Source organism: Silene latifolia, chromosome 11 (assembly GCF_048544455.1).
Source record: "Silene latifolia isolate original U9 population chromosome 11, ASM4854445v1, whole genome shotgun sequence".
NCBI classification, from domain to species: Eukaryota; Viridiplantae; Streptophyta; class Magnoliopsida; order Caryophyllales; family Caryophyllaceae; genus Silene; species Silene latifolia.
Window position 1 is genome coordinate 147,914,407 of NC_133536.1, and position 25,236 is coordinate 147,939,642.

A 25,236-nucleotide genomic window follows, 5' to 3' on the forward strand; every position below is an offset into this window, starting at 1 on the left:
GGAGGGAGCACGGTTGGAGCATGCATCAAATGCCATGGATTGCATCTCCCTTTATGTTTTTTCTCTTCACAAGATAGTAGGTTGTGTAAGATGTGTAAGAGTAGGTGTAAGGCTAGTTGTAGGTAGGCATCATCATGCTATTTTATCAAATAAAATAAAACAACCATAATCCACTAATACTCCCTCCTTTTCGGTCCATCATATAAAATGGACTACCATTTTATTTTGTCAATTTGTCACTTGTCACACAATATGTCACATGTAGTATGATACATGTTATTAATTAATTTATGCATATTTATCAAATAAATATCATTTTATAAATTAATTAAATTATATACAACAAATTGACTAGTGATACTTGATCACATAAATAAAATGGGTCATATAATTATAATTCACAATATCTTGTAATTATAATTAACCATTCATTCTTATTTCCATTGTTTCACAAACAATAGACAATATTAGTAATAAAGCATTTTTATTACTAAAATAAATCTTATTTAATCCCATTACAATAAGATATCAATTTTCTCTCTCACAATTGAATTGTTCAATTTTAAGGAATTGATTAACTTGTATCGTCATACAATTAATCAACTTTACTGATAAGGGCATCATCCTTTAGGTGTGACCTTAAGGGATCAACTGACCACCACCATCCCACGACAGTAACGTCAAACTTTAGCAAGCCAATCGTTACCGATTAATGTTGATCAGTTGACTATATAATGAATCATCCCTTACGTATTCTTAATATGAGATTTAATTGTGTTATTAAATCATGTGATTGCACTATTGTTGAGGACACATATTCCAAAAGTCGCACCATCAACAAACCTCCAAATCTCGTCATAAGTCGTCTGTCTAGGCATCACTATGCCAAAGTCAGCACTCGAGTCTAAATTCAAGTCATGTACCAGGAGTTCAAACACAAGAGGTCATTCACGATCTTTAATGAACTCATAACCTAGTCACACCGTTGCGTCTCCACAACAAAACTACCTTTTGTACATATGTGTCGTACTTGCCTTTGTTTGTGCAATACATTGCCAAGACAAGTTATAACGCCTATCGTTATGTCAATTAGGAATCCCTTGGGCACCATCAATCCCCAACCAGAAACTCAAGAAGCTGATCAACCTTCATCTGCCATGACTTCTGTCGAAACCAACAACATGGTCCTTCGACTCCTAGCTACCGTGGAAAACTTGAGCACACGTCTCTCCCAAGTTGAGGACGAAATGATAACCGGGAATTTTCCCTCTTCTGATATTGATCAAAGGGTTAAGCTTCTTGAAAGTCGACTACTTGCCAACAACAGAAACAACCCTCCAGAAAACCCTATTGGACACAGTCAGGAACTTTCCTTAGATTGCTCTTATCTCATCCCTCCCGACGATGAGAAAATTCGTGCAATTAATGAAGATGGACTCCAAAGCGATATACCCATGATCTCCGTCTCCATCAACAACATATTCTCAAATCTGCGAGTGGCTATCGATGATTTGAACACTCGGGTGGCTAATTTGGAGAAGAGGTTTGGTAGTACTGAAAATGAACCTGGCCGTCAAGGAGAAAACCAACCCTTGGTCCACCAACCAACAGCTTTTGAAAATGAGGAGTCATCCGATGGTTCCCACCTCCAAGAACCCACCAACAAAGAACATGAAATGGCCTCACCAAAATCCCTTTCAAAATACAAAGCAACATCCCAAAAACTTCCCATTGACAACGACCAAATCCTGCTTCTGCCCAGGATTGACAAAAACAAAAACAAAACTCACAAAAACATCCCCAAAAACACCAATGTGGGAACCATGGGAAAACATCAAAGGGTATTCACAGATTTGGGAATAACATATGGCACCACTCTGGGGATACTTGCTTCAGAAGGAATGCTGCAACCCATTGGTCCGACTCTGGACAAACCTGAACACAAAAGAGCCCATTCATAGAACGGAAATGCTTATTGCCTATACCATCAAGGCAAGGGCCATGACACCGAAACCTGTTTCAAACTCAAGAATGACATTCAAGATATGATTGAAGTTGGCCAAATCATAATTGCACCTCACAGTCAAGACAATCTTCTCGGATGTCTCAAGTCAAACAGCAAGGTTGAATGTTCTCAAAGGACATTCACCAAACTCAACACAACCTATACCGCAGCTCTTCAAAAGCTTGTGACTGAAGGGAAGCTACAACCAATCGGGCCCACTCCAGACCCGTCTGAAAGCAGGAAAACCCATTTCTGGGACAGCGGTGCCTATTGCCAATATCATCAAGGAAAAGGTCATGATACTGAAACATGCTTCAAACTGAAACATGTTATTCAAAATATGATTGACAACCATGGACTAATAGCTTCATCCCTATGCCAACCAAGTAATGAAGACAACCCTAATAAACATCTATTTCTGCAAGAAGATGCAAGTCTCATGGACTATTATCCTCATATCATTCCCAACAACGAGAGTGAAGTGTTCAAGTGGGTCAACGCTCAAGACCAGACATTCAAGCCGCTGAATGCTGCAAAGGAGACCTTCGAGGGGGAAAATGATGATTAGGAGTCCGTATCTACGATTAAGTCTGAGTCCGAGTCCGAGTCTTAGGCTTTCTCATATCTATCCTAGCGTCTGTCCTTTTATTCCTAAATGACAACTGGGGGTTGTCCCCATGAGTCACATGTATTCATCGAGTTTGTGCTAATGTCTTATTTATCTAAAATAAAAGCACGATTTCCAACTATCATATATTCTCCCCTTTACCATTTCCCGTTGACAACGAGAATTGATTTGAGAATTGATTTAAAACAAACAATATGTTCCAATTCAATGTGAGTACACTTGAATGACGTTCCGTACCGAGTAAGCGGAGGACTCGAAACTCTGTATCCATTCTCTTTACCAATTCCATGTCTGGCAATAGAAACCTTTCATTAGCACCCGATCTAGAACGAGCTCTCAATCAAAGGGATCCTGCGACGAACCTAGATAAAAAACCGGAACCTCTCCTTGTTCATGGTCAATGACGGAAGGCAAGCCCATTCCCCACAAAAACATCCCATCACCAAATATCAACCTCTCACCAACGGGTACATCCCCGTCTGCACCTCTACCTTCCTCGAACGAAGGACGGCAAAAAAACCAATATATCCAAATCAAAACCAAAGCGAAAGGCCAAAATCAAAGGCCCAAGCCAATAGCCATTCACCCAAAGCCAAAGCGAAAGGCCAAAATCAAAGGCCCAAGCCAATATCCATTCACCCAAAGCCAAAGCTCAAGGCCAAGGCAAAAAACCAATGTCAAAAGGAACTCACTCAAGGCCAAAGTCAAATTCAAAGTCAAAGCAAAAACCAAAGTCAATTCACTCAAAGCAAAAGCCAAAGCCAAAGGCTACTCACCCAACGTCAAGGCCAAGACCCAAGCCAAAACCAAAACAAAAGAAGATTGAAACCCTTTTCTCAAAAAGGCCAAAATTCAAAGAATGCATCCAACACACAAAATCCTGGACAAGTGAGTACAAAATACCAAGTCCGGGACTAACAAGTCCAAAGCCCAGGACCAACGAGTCCAACACAACAAATCCCGGACCGACAAGTCCAAAACACCAAACAAGTCAGTCCAAAACACCAAGTCTAGGACCAACAAGTCCAAAGCCCATGACCAACGTTTCTTCCCTCCAGACTCTGAGACCAACAAGTACAAAACGCAAAAAATACCAAAACCTAATGTCAAAGAGCTAAAATGATAGCTCAAGACTCGTCAACTAACAACAAACCCAACCTTTCTTCACCCTTAAGTCCTTCCAGAGACTGTTACAGGGAGACCTATCAAGGATCTTGGGGATTCCCCTCAAGATCATAACCAAAACTGCTTCACCCCTAAGTCCTTTTAGAGACTACTATAGGGAAACCTATCTAGGATCCTGGGGATTCCCCTCAAGATCATAATCAAAACTGCTTCACCCCTAAGTTCTTCTAGAGACTGCTACAGGGAGACATATTTAGGATTCTGATGATTCCCCCTCTCAAGATCAAAATATCACACCTTAACCTTTAAGGTCCAGACATGGGATACTGATCCCACATTTATTTACCAACCATTTCGTGCTCGAGCCACATCAAGCTTGAGACCCCATTCCGCACCACATTACAAGCCGCAAGCCATCGGCCTAAACACCACAAAATACAAACTCCGGATTTTTATCTGTCAAACAAACTTTTATTACAAGGCTCCACATTTCATAATGTCGAAGCCATTTCCACCTTGACCCAGATACGGAGTCTTCAAAAAACTTTGCTCCTGGAATGGGACATGCACATCGCTTTCTTAGAGTCCACTTTTTAGTGTGCTCACGTAACAAGAAATATTTCACGAACTATGCCTCTTTGATCCATGATCAAGAGGAAATTCTCCCCAATCAAACTTCGAGTCACCAAACGGAATTCACCGTCGTGACCCTAATTCCAGATTTTTATCTGTCAAAAGAACCTATTATTACCAAGCTCCACATTCCATAATGTCGAAGCCATTTTCACCCTGACCCAGATACGAAGTCCTCGAATGCTTTGCTACCAAGAACGGGACATACCTAGTCTACCCTTAGGGTCCACTTTTTAGTGTGCTCACATGATAAGGAACATTTTCACAAATTACACCTCTTCGATTCATGATCAAGGAGGAATTATCTCAAATCAATTTCTAGAGTCACCAAACGGAGTTTACCGTCGTGACCCTCACACTTTAAGGTCCTAACAACTCGCTTAGGCACACATTCAGACGAGTCACCAAACGGAATTTACCGTCGTGACCCTCACACTTTAAGGTCCTAACAACTCGCTTAGACACACACATTCAGAACTACGATCTGGTTTGATTTCACATCACGTGAATACGTAGGCAGTCCTTTAAGGACACAACCATACACCTCAAAATCAATTATCAACACACACTCATAACTACGATCTGGTTTGATTTAACAAACACGTGAATATGCAGGCAGTCCTATTACAAAGGCACAACCACACACCCACACACATTCAATTTTCACACCTTCAATTTGCAACCCATTTCACACCCAGCAGAACTACGATCTGGTTTGATTTTACAAACACGCGAATACGTAGGCAGTCCTATTACAAGGACACAACTGCATACCCCTTTCACAATCGCACACCTATTTCAATCTCAAACATCAACATCAATCCTCAAAAGCAGGCCACCCAGCTGCAAAAATTAATCTTGTACCTCTTTACTGGGGGCTTCTTCCTTAAGACGTCGCCCATTCCTTGTTTTGTCAAACTCCCACCTTCTCACTCTGGGGGCTTCTCTTTCGAGACACCACCCATCCTTTATCCCCATACATCTTTTGAGTCCCAACTACAGTCCAAAATAAACCACCTTTAGCCTAGCGTTCGGTTCGGACGATGACAAGATCTTGGTTCCGCTCTCTGAATCATAAAAACTCGAGAAGGGATCTCAAACGAGCAAACCGAGGCGAGGATGTCCGAAGAAGATAATCGATTTGTGTTCCCCAGCCGAGCGGACCTTCTACCTCAGGAACTTGATACGCGTTGTCACCCTTTCTTGGTTAAGGAGTTGCACACATATAAGCAAAGTTGTCAAAGTCATCCCCGAGTCGTGTCGATATGAATTTGTTGTAATACTACGATTTTATGAGTCTCTGGGTACTCTATCGAGTGGGCCTTACTATATCGAGTAAGGGTGTTTTGGTTTTTAAAACAGTATTATGTCTGTAGGGTACTCGATCAAGTAGCCTGGGTACTCGATCGAGTAAGTGGCACTCGATCGAGTACGTCAGTTACTCGATCGAGTATCTCGGTTTCCGGGTAATGTTTTATCGGGTTTTGTTAATAACACGGATTAATATATAAATCTTTTCGTCATCTTTATAATACACTTTTACAAACCTAATCACATTGAAAAGAGATTCAAGTTACGTTCTTCGCATTCATCCGTGTTATTGACAAATCCCGGAGCTTGAGAGGTCGGATTTCATCGTTCTTTGCATCCTTGTGATCCTTGCATCGAGGGTAAGATATACGTACCGATTTTTATAGTATTTAGTCGAGTTTGTTTAAACCCTAATTTGGGGGATTGGGGATTTGTGTTAGTTTTTGTATGGTTAGTGGTTATGTGATGATGTGTTAGGAGGAGGATTCTTAGAAGAGGCTTTTTGATACAGCTGTTGAGATCGTCTGCGTGTGTTGCATTTCAGGTAGGGTTTCCCTACTCAGTATTAGTCACATAATGTGTTGATTGTTGGTTGTGATTGTTGTATAATATCATACTCGTATTGTGACGGTTGTTGGAGTTGGTTACTGTTGATAGTTGTGATTGATTGTATATGTCTGTGATCTTCGGGGTGCGTCCCTGGCTGAGTGGGGTCACTTGCGGGAGTGGCTTCACGCCCATTATTCGCCTTCTGTGGAACCTGCCACATAAGGGATGTGCACATTAATGGATTTGGGTTTATCGCTCTATGGTATGAGCGGGGCTTAGGTGGGAACGGCTGCGGTCCCCCACTGGCGGAGTGGAGTTACCTGTTGCGATGGGTACTCTGGCAGGACTACACACTTTAGTGTGTAGTCAGTGATGAGGAGTTGATTATGGAGTTTGTGTTATGTGACGATTGAGATGTGTTGGTTTCTGTCTTATTGTAATTATATATTATTGTGTGATTAGTACTGACCCCGTCTTTGTTTTGAAAAACTGTGGTGATCCATTCGGGGATGGTGAGCAGTTATTGAGTAGGTATGAGTCGAGACATATGGGCTAGCTGGGATGTGTCACCACGAGATGATAGAGACTTCCGCTGTAGTTTGAGTAGCTTATCAGACATTTTGATTAGTTGTTAAACATTTGGTTTAAGAACATGTAACCGTATTTCATCGGTTGGTTTTGGATTGTATTCACTAAACTTTATACTATTTAAATGTTGTTTCTTTATTGTCTTTTGATTATCATTGCCTCGGGAAACCGGGATGGTGACATCTTTATACCTGAGTGGTCCTGGTAAGGCACTTGGAGTATGGGGGTGTCACAAAGTGGTATCAGAGCGACGATCCTGAAACCTGTAACTAATGAATCTAATGAACATAGGGAGTCAAATTATAATGAACCCGGGGTAAAAGTTGTAGGAGCTAATGCAAAGTCTTGGGAGACGTCCTAAAGTCGCGAACTCGCCCTGCAATTTTGAACCGGTCACATGGGAGGTATGTGTCAAGGTCGTATGTGTTGTATTTTGGTTCGTATGTGTATATAACAGTATGTGTTGTGAATTGTTGGATGTTGGAAGTGGAGAATTGAAAGTATGGTTAAAGGTTGAAAAGATATGTTTTATATGTGAATTGAATGAAGAAGCATGTTGGGTGTTTATAATATGGCATTTTGATAATATGAAGTAGAATGCTTTAATGATCATATGAGAACTTGTGTAGATTTGCATGCGTAGTAATAATTATAATGCCGAGTTTATAAAGATTGCGTATTATGTTGGGGTAAGTGAGATAACATGCGGGTAATGTATACGAGTCTGCATGACTCGATCGAGTGGGGGGCACTCGATCAAGTAGGTGAGGTGCTCGATCGAGTGGGCTTAACTCAATCGAGTGGATAGTTTGACGTTTTTATGGCCAGAACCGTGTTTTTGGGTACTCGATCGAGTATGTAGGGGCACTCGATCGAGTGGCTTGTCAGCTCGGTCGAGTATGTTAGAGATCAGAAGGTCTGTTTGGGGTCTGGAGTCGGGGCACTCGATCGAGTATGTTGGGCACTCGATCGAGTAGCCTCAACTCGATCGAGTAGGTTTTGGTACTCGATCGAGTGGGGTCTGTGCAAGCTGTTTTCGTGTTTTGGGTTATAGTATGCATGTTTATATCTACCTTTTCTTATATAGTTTCAAGATGCCGCCAAAGAAAACTGTCTTGTATGCGAGAACTGAGAGTATGAACGTTGTGTTGGAATATGTGTCCTCCGACAATAATGTGATCACAACTGTTGATCATGATGATCACATGTTTATGTCTCATTTTAAAGAATACAATTGGGAAGTAATATTTTACTGTCAACTGATCCCCACATATCGGTAATTATTGGCTGACTAGAGTTTGACATTACTGTCGTGAGACGGTGGTGACCAGTTGATCCCCTTAGGTCATACCTAAAGGGTAACATTCTTAATTGATCATTTAATTGATCGTATGACGATACGGGCCAATTAAATTACTTAAAATTGACGGACGATTTTGGAAGTAATATTTACGTGTCCCATTGTAATTTGATTAAATAAGATACGGTCTAAGTAATCGAATTGTTTTATTACTTAGATGAAATTATTGTTTAAGGAAACAATTGCATTTGAATGAATAAATTATTATAAATACAAGATGTTGTGATTTATATTTGGTAAAATATTTTGGTACAAGTAATTATGAATTACTAAGTGGATTTTGTATATGACGTATTTTTATTAATGCGTTGATTTTTAATATGTTAAAAATACATAACAATTTTATGTGACATGTGACATGTGACAAATTGACAAATTGACAAAAATAAAATGGAGTCCATTTTATCTATATGTACCGAAATTAAGGGGAGTATTAGAAATATATTGTGTTGATTATGTTAGTGGTAAACATAATCATTTCCTTCTAAACCTAGCCATGCAACCCTACTTAATCTTGTGAAGACCACCTTGTGCATGCATTGGTCTCTTCCTCCCCATGCCACCCGGTTTTTCAAAGAGGAGAACACAATGGTTTTTCTCCTTATTTTTACATATTATACATTGCTAAAAGAAGCTAGTTTATTATTCATTCATATCATCTAAAAATTAGAATTTTAGAGAGATAAAATCTTCCTTCTCTTCCCTCTCATTTAACCGAAATAATTGAGAGACCAAATAATATTTTGGGTCATTTTTATACAAAATTAATATTGTTCTAGTAATGATAATATTAATTTTATTAAGTTGTTATCTTGGGTATAAAACCTTGGGAGGGATTCTCTACTTGAATCCTTGTTCATCTAATTAAGGAGAGCTCAAGAACAAGAGAGTAGGAGAACTCTCTTGTGCCCTTTGATCCGAAATATCAATGTAAGAATGAAGATTTCTTCCTTATTTTACTTATAGTTTGCATGCATAAGATCATCTTTTAATTTTATGACTAAATTAAAATCAATACATATATGAATATGTTGAGTAAAGAGATATAGATTTCTAACAAGCGGTATCAGAGCCTTGGTTGTTTGCATGAAAATCGGTTATAATTTTTCCGAGTTATACGATTAACATATAAAACTTGTAAATTTGTGTTATTATGAAATATCACGAAATAAATTATGCATGTTAAAGTTTCTGATCCTAAAATGTATTTAGGATATTTTGGTTAATTTATGGATTTTTTATTGTTCATGTTATATAATAATGGCATTAAAAATGTGATTTTATGATTAAAATGTCATTTTCGGACTAAAATTAGCTAAACTTCGAATTTTACAGTGTTTTTTGGATATGTTTTCACATATATTATTTTTAGATGACCTGTAAATTTTCATAATTTTTGGAGTTCTTATGCTCGAAATATGGATTTTTCATGATTAAAATTGAATTTATATGAAAAATAGGTTAATATGAGATAAATTTCGAATCTGGCCATATAAATTTAGTATGTTGTCACATGCAATTTTACAAGATGTGTGTAAAATAATAGGCTATATTGAAGTCTTTATGCATGATTTATGAATTTTTGATGAAAAATAGCATAAATAGTGACTTAATTAGTGAATAATTGCTAAAACATACTCCATGACTAAGGAAAAACGTCACATGTTGCATTTTATTACCTATTTCAGATCTAAAATTGAAAATTTGATGAATATAATTTTTCTCATGTTTTTATGATTATATTTGTTAAATCCTATAAACCGCAACATTGTTTTTCCGGATATATTTCGAAATTTTAACCTAAGTTTTTGAACATTATGAGTGTCATGGTATTTTTCCAGAATGTTCATGAGTTTAAATTTCAAATTTTGAATTTATTTGAAATTTTTGTGATTTATTTGAAGTTTATGGCATTTTTATTATAATTTTAGGTCCATTAATGAACAATTTTAAGAAATATGAGTTAATTATAGTCAAATAGTTAGTGGAAACTAATTTTGAGTCCTAAGAGGTTAGGGTAATTAAATTGTGCATAAATATGAATTTATGTAATTTATTGTGATTTTAAAAGGTTGAATCACGCAAATCCGTAAAAACCGTTAAATATACGATATTGGCTCCTTAAAGGCGATTTAGCATAAAATTGGGCATGTTCATACATATTATAATGCTGTATTTTATTTATGATTGTCATAATTTTATTTTATATAATTTTTTTTTTGAATTATGTAATTTTTTACTTAGTATGGCCTTAGTTTTAATTGGTATTACCCGAAATGTATGGGAATATCGATTCGGTTGTAATTTATTGTGATCTCGTATCACCGTTTTGTAATTTAATAGATTTATTTTATTTTAATTACATATGTATAATAGGAAATTATGTAATTTGTTATGTAATTTATTATTCCGGAGTTCCTTGAAGACGGTGTCATTCAAGAAGGAGATACTTAAAGACGGTGTTACCTCGAGATGCGTGCCATAACCGAAGTTCAAGGGACCAATGAAGTTGGTTTCCGAATATGTAATAGTTAATTAGATTTTCTATTTTAGGAAGGCCATACAAGGATTTATTTTATGTTTTGCATTTTATTTATATGTTACATGCATCGCTAAATCGCCATAACTAAAACATGCATTATCTTTTAATCGAGTTTATCGACCGTGTCAATTAGAATTATCGTAGTTCACCGCTTTAGTTCACTTAAAACGTGATAGATAATAAATTGACATGACCTCTCGCTAAAACAATCAATTGAGACATAGCCTTACCAAATAGTCGAAACCATGAAAATCTATTTCGCGAGGGAGTGCACTCGGCCCTACCCGGGTACAAACCTTGTTACGTAGGGGAAGTGGGTGATAAATGTCTATCCACCGAATTTATGTTAATGAAGGGTATTTCGGCACACCGTGCCCTAGTTGATATGAGTTTGGATTATGGACACATTTATTCGAAATTTGGGTTGTACTCAACGAAAGTATTCACGACGATTTCCGGATGTGTTTCGGGCTAGAGATAAATATTAATGTAATTTTATCAACCAAGAGTTCTAAAAGTAGAATCGATTAAAAGGTTAATCCACCGAGTTATGTTAATAAAGTGTATTTCGGCACACCGTGCCCTAAGTTAATAAGAATTTGGGTCTTGGAATCATTTATCAAGTTGGGTAGAGGTCACTAGATAAATGCAATAAAACTTGTTTAAATTTATTTTACGAGTATTATTATATTGAAAACGACATATGTTTTATTCCTTCTATTTTGTTTTGTAGACCGCTTTTATTTCTCATAACAAATGGCAAATCCAAACACCAACGCCACGCCTCTCACTAATACTTCATGGCTCCGATCCTTCACGGATCGTTGTAAACTTGAAAAGAATGGGTCAAATTTCGCCGATTGGGATGCCCAACTCAAACTAGCCGCCCAAGGTGACGACAAGCTTCGTTACCTTACCGAGGCCTCTCCACCCGAACCTAACACTAGGTCGACCGCCGCCACTAGGGAAGCATATGAGGCTTACCATAAGGAGTCCGCCGCAATGAAAAATGTGTTGATCTTTGCGATGGAGGCGGATCTCAAAAGGAGAGCCTTTAAAATGGGTGCCGCTAATGAAATCTACTCCAAGCTTGTGACAATGTTTTCACAAACTCCGCGGATCGTCCAATATGAGGCGGCCGCGGCATTCTTTGATCTCGACTTCAAAGAGGGCCAAAAGGTTAGCCCTCATGTGCTCAAATTAATGGAGCTAGTCGAGACTTTGAAGATTCAAAAAGTTGAAATCCCCAAAGAACTCATTGTAGATAGGATTCTACACTCCTTATCCAAAGTCAAGGCATATGTTCAATTCCGGGTGAATTTTAACATGCAAGACAAGGATGTGTCTCTTGAAGAATTGCACAAGTTACTTGTGCAAGCCGAAAGAGACATGGGGTTAAATGTGAACCCACCTAAGGATGTGCTTAACATTAGCACCAAAAGTAAAGGGAAGTTCAAAAAAATGGGAAGAAGGGTAAGAAGCAAGCTCCCACTTTCACCAAAGCTAAGACTTATGAAGCTAGCACTTCCAAAATCAAGAAGGGTCCTCTTGATAAATGCCATTATTGTAATGGTGTTGGACATTGGAAAAGAAATTGTTCCAAATACCTTGGTGATATTAAGGCTGGAAAGATCACTCCAGTAGGTAAATGACTATCCTTTCTTTTATGTTTCTAATTCAACTATGGTATTGTGATACAAAGTTGTGATAATGTATCCCCTTTTTATTGTAAATAGGGCCTCCACCAAGCAAGGACAGGGGAAAAGAAAAGCAAGCTTGAGAAACCATCGAGAAGCTAGGAATAGCTTCCATGAAGCTTCGCTTTTTATTGTCTTATTTTATTTATGTTTCGGATTTTAGAACCTATTGATTTCCGTGTTCGACATGGAAATGTATTTTGGATATTGGTTGTATTTTGGATTATGGTGGCTTGGTTAGCAACCCAAGTCACCCGTTTTATCATTTTTATCCTTGTTCTAAAATTCGTCTTTACATGCTTGCTCATAGAAACATATGATTATTCACTTAAAGTGATCTAATAGACAACTATAATGATGGGATTCATTATATGTCCACAAGCTTAAGGCTTGTGTATGATCATTTATAAAGTGATATTGAGTTAATAAACTCTCTTAAAGGAATGTCAATCACCAAGTACACTTACAAAATCTAAAACAATTAGTCAAACTATGAGATAGTTCTCCTTATACTTCAAAAATCATTATTTGTGTCTCATAAGCTATCTTTGAATCTCTAGTGTATTTATTCTAAAGATAGAGTGGGATAAAAATGAAGACACAAAGAACACCAAGATAAAATTGTGTAAATGAGATCTACGCAAGGAAGAATGATTTGAATAGAGGTATATCTATTAATATAGTATACACGAATAGATGAGATCTATGGTCTCGAATAGATCTACATGACAAGAGAGACCAAGTGAAGTAATCAAAAGAATATGTTCTCAAGATAACTACACGAGGATACCAAAAGAAAGTTTTGGAAGAAGAATGACTAATGTAAAGTCTTAATTGACTAATTTATGATATCTTTGACCAATAGTTTCAATATTGATATTTACTTAAGAGCCTAAATGAATCAAAGTTACACACTAGAAAATAAATGTGTAACATGACTAAAAGTTTCAAATGTTGATATGCCGATATCCACAAGAGCTAAGCTAAGTATTAACCACGCTAATGTCATTACTTAACCTCATTATGAAAATGAAATGTTTAAACCTCCTTCCGAAAAGGGTATTTTGAAGGACGTGTATTAGATATAATTCACATTGAATCTAATGACATTGCCGCGCATCATTATAAGATGAATGAGTTAGAGATTAAAATCTCTTTCCATAAGGTTGAAGATTGAAACCTTTTCAAAATAGGTATTTTGAAAGGATGTGATGGGAACATATATGGTTTTATCTTGATAACTTAGCAAAAGAAAATATATTTCAATTCTTGAAATGTCTCAATTGAGTAGTCAATTGCGAATCATGTGGAATTAAGTGGGAGTTGGAAATTATCGTGTGAAGACATGGAATTTAGTGGGAGCTATCATCTTGTAGAATTTATAACTCACTAACTCATTGAGAATGACGAGCTAATACTTTCCTTCACAAAGAAGTATTTGAGTTTTCAATTCTGGATGAAAATGGGCTATGACGAATCCAATTACATCATGAGATGTTGGATAAGTATTGAGATATACACATCGAATCAACGAGGATCATAGGTTATTCATGTCAATGAAAATGGAATTGCCATTAGCAGTCATGGTCATTCATTGAACCCAAGAATGGTTGATCTCATGATTATTAGTTACTAATGTTTCCGCCATTAGAATAATCATGCACATGTCCAATAATAAATCATATGTATAAGAGCATGATTATTCATTGGCAAGCCATAAAAGAATCGTCGTGTATTCTCGAGGAGAATCCGATAAGCGATTTCAGTGTTGGACTGAACACTCTGTTATATGTCAAGAGGTTGCACATATTAAAGACACTACAACAAGTTTATTATTAGATGGCATTTATCTTACGGCATAAAGTAGAAATGCCACCTTAATTATACCTATAGTGGCATTTACCCTGACATTTGATATAAATGCCGCCTGATATTATTTTCGGCAATTCCCGCGCACAAATTCACTCTCTGGCGCCCAGTTCTCGAAACACCTCTTTAAAAAAAATACTCATAAATAATTTTTTTCTTTCTCCTAAACCTAATTTCCTAACCTTATATTCTTCTCTCTTCCCTTGTAAAAACCAAAAACGCTAATTGACTCATTCCATCGGTGAGAGAGCAAAGGAAATACATAACCTTAAGTCACAATTAAAGGTATGTTTGTTTATATTTAATCAAAATTAAAGATCTGCTACCCACATAGGGTTTTTTGATTTTGATTAGAGTCTGAGACTTTGCTTTGATTAAATGTGATTTGTGTGTTTTGTTGACGGCAGACTTTGGTCTGAGTGTGTTATTTTCTTTGTGACTGTTGGATGTACTCGTATATGTTAGGATGCTTGTTTATTCGCCTTTTCCCATAAGAGTAAGATGATTTGTTCTTGTGCTCATGCTAGTTTCGTGTTGGGTTTTTAGTGAATGCCTACTGTATTGATGCAGTTTTGTGGATAATATTTAGGAAGCTTTGTCATAGGCCTTATGGTGGTAGTAGTGAGCCCGTCTTACGGTCTCATTATGTTAAAAGACAAACCATTTATTAGCATTATTTGAACAATTTTCTTATAAAAATAGACCGTCTCATGATTTAAGACCGTCTTACGGTATAATTTGTGTTTGGTGGAGGTTGGCATCGTGATTTGCTTCATCATGTATAAACATTTATGAGGAAAGAAATATCCGAAAAGAATCAACATTCTATTCTTTAATGCTATGTTTCTTTATCAATTATCTAATTTAATTATGATGGATAATTTAATTATGATGCTTGAGGATACATGTGCGTTGGTATTGGCTAGATTAGATTTTGGTTTGATAGCAATTTCGCAAGGGAAGGGATAAATAGTGTTCAATTGTAGAAAATGGGGATCGTTAGCAAATTTCCCATATAGCTACTTCTACACTATACGGATAACTAAGTCACTAAGCCTTGTTATTAACTAGTATTGTTATGCTTCTTCTGAGTGTGTAATGATAATTATTTAGTATTGATATGTGAACCTTACTAGCAAGTACCATAAGGAAGCAGCTGAATCCAAAAGTTTTGCGTGCGTGATTGAAGAACATGTTTGTGATTTCTTCCAATGGTCATAGTTTATTAGCTTAAAGCTATACATTTATAATATTGGTTATTTGTCAAATGAATTTCTTTTTTACCAGATTGTTGATGGAGTACCACCATCCCGAGCTTGTGTGTTCTTGGAGACTCATAAGGACCGAAAGACTAAACCTGCTCGATTTGACAAAAAAATCAAAGCAAGCGGTGGTAAGAACCTTGTTCAACTTGTAACTTAACTAAGAGTATCTTTGTTTAGATAAGTATTATGATCTAATTGTGTGAACTCCCAGTACCAAGAACTCCATTTTTCATGAATTCTGATGTGAAAGTGGACAGATAGTATAGAGATGGCTTTGAAACTTAAGTGCATAAAAGCGTATTTCGAATGAATTCAGGAAGTCGAGGAAGTCAAGGAAGTTGTGGTTTAGCTGGTGCTTAAGTGTACCGTGCAGGTGGAAAGTCCCACAACAACTACCTCCCACACTGAATCGTATACTTTATTGGGTTGATATTTATTCTCATGTAAATTTTATAAGTAATGCATGAAATAAGATTTGGTTGGTTTCCTTTGTCCAGGTCGGATTATAGCAGAAAGATGTATGGCATTTCGGTTTTGAAAAAACTTTGTTATATTCAAATTTTGAAGCAATGGCTTGCTGCGTGTGGTGCGAGATCAAGGCCGTTAAATCGAAGCTTTTGTAAATGCTCCAATAGCTATAAACTGTAGCATTTTTTTTTTACTTTTGGATGATACTAATTTAGGTTTATGTTATCTTTTGGATGAATCGAGTGAAGCTGATATTTTTTGTAACGACAAATTTTATATTCAATATTATATATGCTCCATTGGATTAATTGAATATTATTTTATATGTCTTATCCTTTTTTTTAGTTACGTTTTATTTAATACAAAAAATACCAAAGCTTAAAAAAAGTCTCACGCTTATCAATGTAATAAAAGGGGGAAAAGGGTGGTTATCGAAATTCGTAGAAAGGGCTTAGGCGGCGTTTATGTACCCATTTACCAGCATATAAGTAAATGCCACCAAAGACTTTTAGCGACATTGGATCTAGTGGCATTTAATCAAATGCCGCTATTGTTTTTCGCGGCATTTACATATGCCGCCTAAGTCAAAACTAAACGCTGTTAAAGGCATGCATTATTGTAGTGAGAAAATCTAAACACGCGTAAGGATTTATGATAATCCTAAGCTTTTCAAGCTAAAAGGAGAAATAGGAAGTTTGGAAAGATACTTAGTTGAATAAGAAGTTACTCAAAACTAATTTTTCCTAATATGCTAGGACTTGTGAGAAGTGCTAGGCTAATCATCTTGACAATTATTGCAAGATTCTACAAAACATATACCTAGTGCATTGTGTGTGGGTGGAGTACTTGATCAGTACAAGTTATATCATTCACCACAAATTCGTTGGGAACCTAGATGTGTACTTGGTAAGGTTCATGCTATGATAGATAACATGAACGTAAAGGAAAATGCGATTAAAAGAAGCTTGAACACATGGACACATGGTATGTTAAACTTCTATTGCAATCAACAAGTGTTTACACACTTACGATATGCATCACAAAGTTGTAATACGGTATTGACTACCCGAGTGTGATGTCGACATTTGTCGTTTGAGTTATTATTAACTCACCTTATACTTTGTTACATCGAACGGGTTGTAGAGACAATTGAACCCCGTTTAAGTGAACACGGATTAGCATTGTATTCGCCCATAGTTGATCATGATGATCACATGTTTAAGTCTCATTTTAAATACAATTGGGAAGTAATATTTTACTGTCAACTGGTCCACACATATCGGTAATGATTGGTTGACTAGAGTTTGACATTACTGTCGTGAGACGGTGGTGACCAGTTGATCCCCTTAGGTCATACCTAAAGGGTAACATTCTTAATTGATCATTTAATTGATCGTATGACGATACGGGTCAATTAAATTACTTAAAATTGACGGACGTTTTGGAAGTAATATTTACGTGTCTCATTGTAATTTGATTAAAAAAGATACGGTCTAAGTAATCGAATTGTTTTATTAATTAGATGAAATTATTGTTTAAGGAAACAATTGTATTTGAATGAATAAATTATTATAAATACGACATGTTGTGATTTATATTTGGTAAAATATTTTGGTACAAGTAATTATGAATTACTAAGTCGATTTTGTATATGATGTATTTTTATTAATGCGTTGATTTTTAATATGTTAAAAATACATAACAATTTTATGGGACATGTGACATGTGACAAATTGACAAATTGACAAATTGACAAAAATAAAATGGAGTCCATTTTATCTATATGTACCGAAATTAAGGGGAGTATTAGAAATATATTGTGTTGATTATGTTAGTGGTAAACATAATCATTTCCTTCTAAACCTAGCCATGCAACCCTACTTAATCTTGTGAAGACCACCTTGTGCATGCATTGGTCTCTTCCTCCCCATGCCACCCGGTTTTTCAAAGAGGAGAACACAATGGTTTTTCTCCTTATTTTTACATATTATACACTACTAAAAGAAGCTAGTGTATTATTCATTCATATCATCTAAAAATTAGAATTTTAGAGAGATAAAGTCTTCCTTCTCTTCCCTCTCTCTTAACCGAAATAATTGAGAGACCAGATAATATTTTGGGTCATTTTTATACAAAATTAATATTGTTCTAGTAATGATAATATTAATTTTATTAAGTTGTTATCTTGGGTATAAAACCTTGGGAGGGAATCTCTACTTGAATCCTTGTTCATCCAATTAAGGAGAGCTCAAGAACAAGAGAGTAGGAGAACTCTCTTGTGCCCTTTGATCCGAAATATCAATGTAAGAATGAAGATTTCTTCCTTATTTTACTTATAGTTTGCATGCATAAGATCATCTTTTAATTTTATGACTAAATTAAAATCAATACATATATGAATATGTTGAGTAAAGAGATATATATTTCTAACACGTTGATGACATAGTTAAGATGTTGGAGCATCAAGATGCTCTTACGGAAGCGCTAACGAGAGTGGGAAAGGATAAGGAGGTTGATCATTCTAAGATCAGTCTCTACATAGCTAGGTTTAACCCGAAAGAATATAAGGGAACCGGGGAGCCAATTCTTCTTGACAATTGGCATCGTGAGATGGAGAACATTCTGGATTTGGTACATTGTCCGGAGGGAATTCGTGCCGGAGCATGTGAGGAGTAAGCTGAGGGAGGAGTTTGACGGGTTCAAGATGACCTCTGGGATGTCCATGGCTGAGTACTACAAACAGTTTAATGAGAAGTCTAGTTATGCTGAGGATATGGGATTGAGTGAGGAGAACCTAACTCTGAGGTTTGAGAAGGGGTTGACCCCCAAGATAATGGATAAGTTACCCGTGGGAGTCCTTACTGATGTTAAGGAAGCTTATGAGAAGGCTGGGAGAGCTGAGAGGTTGGTAGAGATGGCTCGGGAGAGAGGTGCTGAGAAAAGAAAGGCTAAGAGCAAGGGTAGTGGCCAATCTAGCTACAAGAAGGGCAACCACACTCAGGCTAGAGTATATTCATCTGGCTCGGGGTTTAGTACAGGGGCTTATTATGGGCGTGGTCGTGGGAATAGTAGCGGCAGCTTGGGGCTGACCTGTTTTAACTGTGGCGGTGTAGGCCACAAGATACATGAGTGCACCAGTGCGGTGAACGGGGGTTACTAGAGGCCGGGACGGGGGAGCTTTTCTCAGGGGCCGGCACAGAGTTTTGCGAGTAAAAGACCAGCTGGGTCATGGAACAACCGGGGAGGTCCGAGCAACAATGGGGGAGGTAACCGCAATGGCGGTAGTTCTTATCAGAAGCCAGCTACGAACACCAACAACAACCAGGGGTCGGGTGCTAAGCCGACTACCTCAGCCAGTACTGTCCAAGGAGGTGGGCAGAAGACCAGTGGAAAGCTATTTATGATGGAGAAACAAGCAGCTGAGGACGACGCACATGTTATCACTGGTACTTTTCTTGTTAATGGTGTTTACACCTTTGTTTTGTTTGATTCGGGGGCATCTCAATCGTTTGTATCATCGAGTCATGTTAAACAGTTGGGTTTGAGAGAGTATGAGTCTGTAAGTGAAAAAGTTTTTATACCTTCGGGAGAGTCTGTAACATGTGGGAGGTTGTTTAGGGATGTATCTATGATAGTTGGGCAAGTTGATCTACCTGTGGACTTGCTAGAGTTTCCTTTAGACGGTTTTGAGATGATAGTCGGGATGGATTGGTTAGGGAAGTACAAAGCTAAGATAGACTGTCATCAAAAGAAAGTGTCTCTAAGAGGTCCTAAGGGCATTGGTGTGTCTTATCGTGGGTTTGTTGTCAAACCCAAAGTTAAGTTGATTGCAGCCGTGACCTTGAAGTCCTATCTGAGGAAGGGGTGCCCAATGATCTTGTGCCATGTGAGAGATGACCGGATAGAGAGTCCGACAGTTGATCAGATACCAGTTGTGGGAGAGTTTTCAGATGTCTTTCCAGAGGAGATTCCGGGGTTGCCGCCGAAGAGGGAGATAGATTTCAGTGTTGAACTGAAATCGGGGACGGGGCCAATCTCTAAGGCACCGTACCGGATGGGTCCTAAGGAGTTGGAGGAGCTCAGGAAACAGTTCGATGATCTAATAGAGAAGGGATACATTAGACCTAGTGTATCACCGTGGGGAGCACCAGTTCTTTTCGTGAAAAAGAAAGATGGGAGTTTGAGGTTGTACATAGATTATAGGGAGCTGAACCGAGTGACGGTGAAGAACAAGTATCCTTTGCCAAGGATAGATGACCTGTTTGATCAGTTGAGTGGTGCAGCAGTCTTTTCCAAGATTTATCTGAGATCGGGGTACCATCAGGTGAAGATTAGAGATGAGGACATACCAAAGACCGCTTTTACGTTGAGGTATGGTTATTATGAGTATGTGGTGATGCCGTTTGGGTTATCTAATGCGCCGGCTGTGTTTCTGGATTTGATGAACAGAGTCTTCAGTCAGTTTTTGGACAAGTTCGTGGTGGTTTTCATAGAGGACATCTTAGTCTACTCCAAGACTAAGGAGGAACATGAGAAACATCTGAGGATTGTGTTGCCAACCTTGAGGGAGCATGAGTTGTATGCTAAGTTGTCCAAGTTTGAGTTCTGGTTAGAGAAAGTTGCTTTTCTGGGGCATGTGATCTCTAAGGATGGGGTAGTTGTGGATCCTGCAAATATTGAGGCAGTTACCAAGTGGGAAGCATCAAAGAACGTAGATGAGATTAGGATTTTCTTGGGTTTAGCAGGATACTACAGACGGTTCATGAAGGATTTCTCCAATATTGCTAGACCTATGACAGCTTTAATGAGGAAAGAGAACAGGTTTCGTTGGGATGAGAGTTGTGAGACGGCGTTCCAAACATTAAAGGAGCGTTTAACCACAGCTCCAATCTTAGCATTGCCTGAAGGGAGTGAGAACTTTGAGGTTTATACAGATGCCTCAAATAATGGGTTGGGATGTGTGTTGATGCAGAACGGTAGAGTCATTGCCTATGCTTCTAGGCAATTAAAGCCTTATGAGGAGAATTATCTTACACACGATCTAGAGTTGGGTGCAGTGGTGTTTGCTCTCAAGATTTGGAGACATTACCTTTATGGGGCGACCTTTAAGGTATTTTCAGATCACAAGAGTCTCAAGTACATCTTCACTCAAAAGGAGTTGAACATGAGACAGAGGAGGTGGATGGAGTTAATTGGCGATTATGACATGGATATTATCTACCATTAAGGGAAAGCCAATGTAGTTGCAGATGCCTTGAGCAGGAAGAGTTTACATGCTTTGTGCACAGCTATATCTTTGATGAGGTTGAGAGATGAGGTTGGGAAGTTTGGGATACATATGATCCAGAAAGAGGATGCCATGGGGGATTTGACAGTGCAGCCTGATCTTTATGATGATATTCGAGGTAAACAGGTGTTGGATCCTAAGATGGTGGAGTGGAGAGCTGGAGTAGAGAAAGGGACAGTGTCTAGATTCTCTATTCATGCCGATGGTAGTTTGAGGTTTGATGGGAGGTGGTGTGTCCCTAATGATGAGGAGCTGAAAAAGACAATCATGACAGAGGCACATTGTACACCATATTCGGTACATCCAGGTGGTGACAAGCTGTACAATGATTTAAAGAAGACGTTCTGGTGGCCTGGGATGAAGACAGAAACAACTGAGTTTGTGGCCCGTTGTTTGACATGCCCGAGAGTTAAAGGGGAACATCGACGACCACAAGGTAAGATTCAGTCTCTTGAGGTACCTGAGTGGAAGTGGGAATCCATTTCTATGAATTTTATCGTGGGTTTGCCAAAGAGGCAACAGGGTAACAACATGATATGGGTTATAGTGGATCGACTGACCAAGTCAGCTCATTTTGTGCCAATGAAAGATACATGGACTAAGGCACAATTAGCTACGGCCTATCGGAAGAATGTGCTAAGGTTACATGGGGTGCCTAAAGACATAGTATCTGACAGAGATGCGAGGTTTATCTCAAGGTTTTGGAAAGAGTTGCAGGAATCTTTGGGAACGACATTGAAGATGAGTACAGCATTTCATCCTGCAACATGATGGTCAGACAGAGAGAACAATCAAGACTCTTGAGGACATGTTACGAGCTTGTGTGATGGATTTTGGTGGTAGCTGGGAGCAGAGGTTAGATTTGATTAAGTTTTCTTACAACAACAGCTATCACACTAGTATTGGCATGGCGCCATTTAAGGCTTTATATGGGAGGAGATGTAGGAGTCCGATTTGTTGGGACGACAGTGCTGAGGCAGTGGTTTTAGGACCAGAGATGGTACATGAGATGGTTGAGCAGATTAAGATGATCAGAGAGAGGATGAGAGCAACTCAGGATAGGCAAAAGAGTTATGCAGATCTACATCGCCGGGATATAGAGTTTCAGGTTGGGGACAAGGTTCTTCTGAAAGTGTCTCCTATGTGTGGGGTTATGAGATTTGGGAAGAAAGGCAAGCTGAGTCAGAAGTTCATAGGACCATATGAGATCCTAGACCGGGTGGGAGAGGTTGCTTATCGTTTGGCTTTACCGTCTTCTTTGGATAGGGTACATAACGTGTTTCATGTATCTCAGCTGTGCAAGTAGGTGAGTGATCTGTCACATGTGTTAGAAGCAGAGAGCATAGAGATAGATGAGTCCTTGTCTTACCTTGAGGTGCCTAACCAGATTCTTGACCGGATGGTTAGGAAGACTAGACATGGTGAGACAGTTTTGCTTAAGATCCTTTGGTCTAATCATGAGATTGAGGAAGCTACATGGGAGGCATAGGAGGCCATGAGAGAGCGTTACCCTTTCCATTTTGATCAGGTATGTATGGTTACGGGGACGTAACCTTGTTTCTTTTAGGGGGGTAGGAGATGATCGCGAAGAGTTTTTGCACCTTTTTGTGTTGTGTCGGTATAGTTAGTAGTGGTTTGAGTCGGGTTGAGTTTGGTTGGTAGCATGTTTTGTGTTGAGTTTTGTTTTGGTTGTTGTGTCGGGAGTATGGTAGTATGTCTTGTCTTTGTTGTGGTTTGAACTTCGGGGACGAAGTTCTTTTTAAGGAGGGAAGAATGTAATACTACGGTTTTATGAGTCTCTGGGTACTCTATCGAGTGGGCCTTACTCTGTCGAGTAAGGGTGTTTTGGTTTTTAAAACAGTATTCTGTCTGTAGGGTACTCGATCAAGTAGCCTGGGTACTCGATCGAGTAAGTGGCACTCGATCGAGTACGTCAGTTACTCGATCGAGTAGCTCGGTTTCCGGGTAATGTTTTGTCGGGTTTTGTTAATAACACGGATTAATATATAAATCTTTCCGTCATCTTTATAATACACTTTTACAAACCTAATCACATTGAAAAGAGATTCAAGTTACGTTCTTCGCATTCATCCGTGTTATTGACAAATCCCGGAGCTTGAGAGGTCGGATTTCATCGTTCTTTGCGTCCTTGTGATCCTTGCGTCGAGGATAAGATCTACGTACCGATTTTTATAGTATTTAGTCAAGTTTGTTTAAACCCTAATTTGGGGGATTGGGGATTTGTGTTAGTTTTTGTATGGTTAGTGATTATGTGATGATGTGTTAGGAGGAGGATTTGTAGAAGAGGCTTTTTGATACAGCTGTTGAGATCGACTGCGTGTGTTTCATTCCAGGTAGGGTTTCCCTACTCAGTATTACTCATATAATATGTTGATTGTTGGTCGTGATTGTTGTATAATATCATACTCGTATTGTGACGGTTGTTGGAGTTGGTTACTGTTGATAGTTGTGATTGATTATATCTTTCCGTGATCTTCGAGGTGCGTCCCTGGCTGAGTGGGGTCACTTGCGGGAGTGGCTTCACGCCCATTATTCGCCTTCTGTGGAACCCGCCACAGAAGGGATGTGCACATTAATGGATTTGGGTTTATCGCTCTATGGTATGAGCGGGGCTTAGGTGGGAACGGCTGCGGTCCCCCACTGGCGGAGTGGAGTTACCTGTTGCGATGGGTACTCTGGCAGGACTACACACTTTAGTGTGTTGTCAGTGATGAGGAGTTGATTATGGAGTTTGGGTTATGTGATGATTGAGATGTGTTGGTTTCTGTCTTATTGTTAGTATATATGATTGTGTGATTAGTACTGACCCCGTCTTTGTTTTGAAAAACTGTGGTGATCCATTCGGGGATGGTGAGCAGTTGTTGAGCAGGTATGAGTCGAGACATATGGGCTAGCTGGGATGTGTCACCACGAGATGATAGAGTCTTCCGCTGTAGTTTGAGTAGCTTATCAGACATTTTGATTAGTTGTTAAACATTTGGTTTAAGAACATGTAATCGTATTTCTTCTGTTGGTTTTGGATTGTATTCACTAAACTTTATACTATTTAAATGTTGTTTCTTTATTGTCTTTTGATTATCATTGCCTCGGGAAACCGGGATGGTGACATCTTTATACCTGAGTGGTCCTGGTAAGGCACTTGGAGTATGGAGGTGTCACATTTGTATCAATGTCGCAACGGTCACATGTCTCCGATCTGTCAAATCACGGATCTACGAGCAACAAATTCCAACTCTTAACACCTTTTAAGCTTCACAACTTTCAAAACTCCTATCTACCCTCACGCGAGATATTACGTGCTAATTGCTTATGTGCTTATATGCTTGCATGCTTCGTGCTTGTCTATGCGATCGCGGATTTGTGTGGTCACTAACCATGCAGACAACCTTGAGAAGACAAACGCACTCCAACTGAGTACTAGGTTCTTCCCAATAAACGTCGATCCGACAAGTCCAACCGTGTCGATTACATGGCATACGCTACCTTCCAACGAGCAATGACTCATATCCCCGGCGAATCCTGAGATGTTCCTAACTCCCCAGCGACTTCCGCTTTTCAAATATAAGTCACACAGGCTATTTCCCAGAGTTGATCATTCGACCATCGATGGCTGGCGAGCCTCAAAACGCGTCACCTTCAACATGGCTGGCGAGCCTCAAACACACCTTCAACATGGCTGGCGAGCCTCGAAACGCACCTTCAACATAGCTGCCGAGCCTTTGCATGCACACAAGAAGCAATTCAAGGACATATCCCGAAGATGCCTCAGGTATGACTCATTCCTATGGCTGGCGAGCCTCAAGATGCACCACCTTCAACACCGACTGGCGAGCCTTTGCGCGCAAGCAATTCAAGGACATATCCCGAAGATGCCTCATGTATGACTCC

General features: G+C 38.7%; 1 long non-coding RNA gene across 2 annotated transcripts; it reads left to right on the top strand.

Moving 5' to 3' along the window:
* Window positions 1–14,464: 14,464 nt before the first annotated feature.
* LOC141615125 (uncharacterized) lies at window positions 14,465–16,323 on the top strand. Of its 2 annotated transcripts, none has more exons than XR_012529640.1 (3): window positions 14,465–14,592; window positions 15,595–15,700; window positions 16,070–16,323. It is a non-coding gene; the product is annotated as an uncharacterized LOC141615125 (long non-coding RNA). The 2 variants fall into 2 exon arrangements; XR_012529641.1 differs by lacking the exon at window positions 16,070–16,323 and adding an exon at window positions 15,889–15,939.
* Window positions 16,324–25,236: the final 8,913 nt, after the last annotated feature.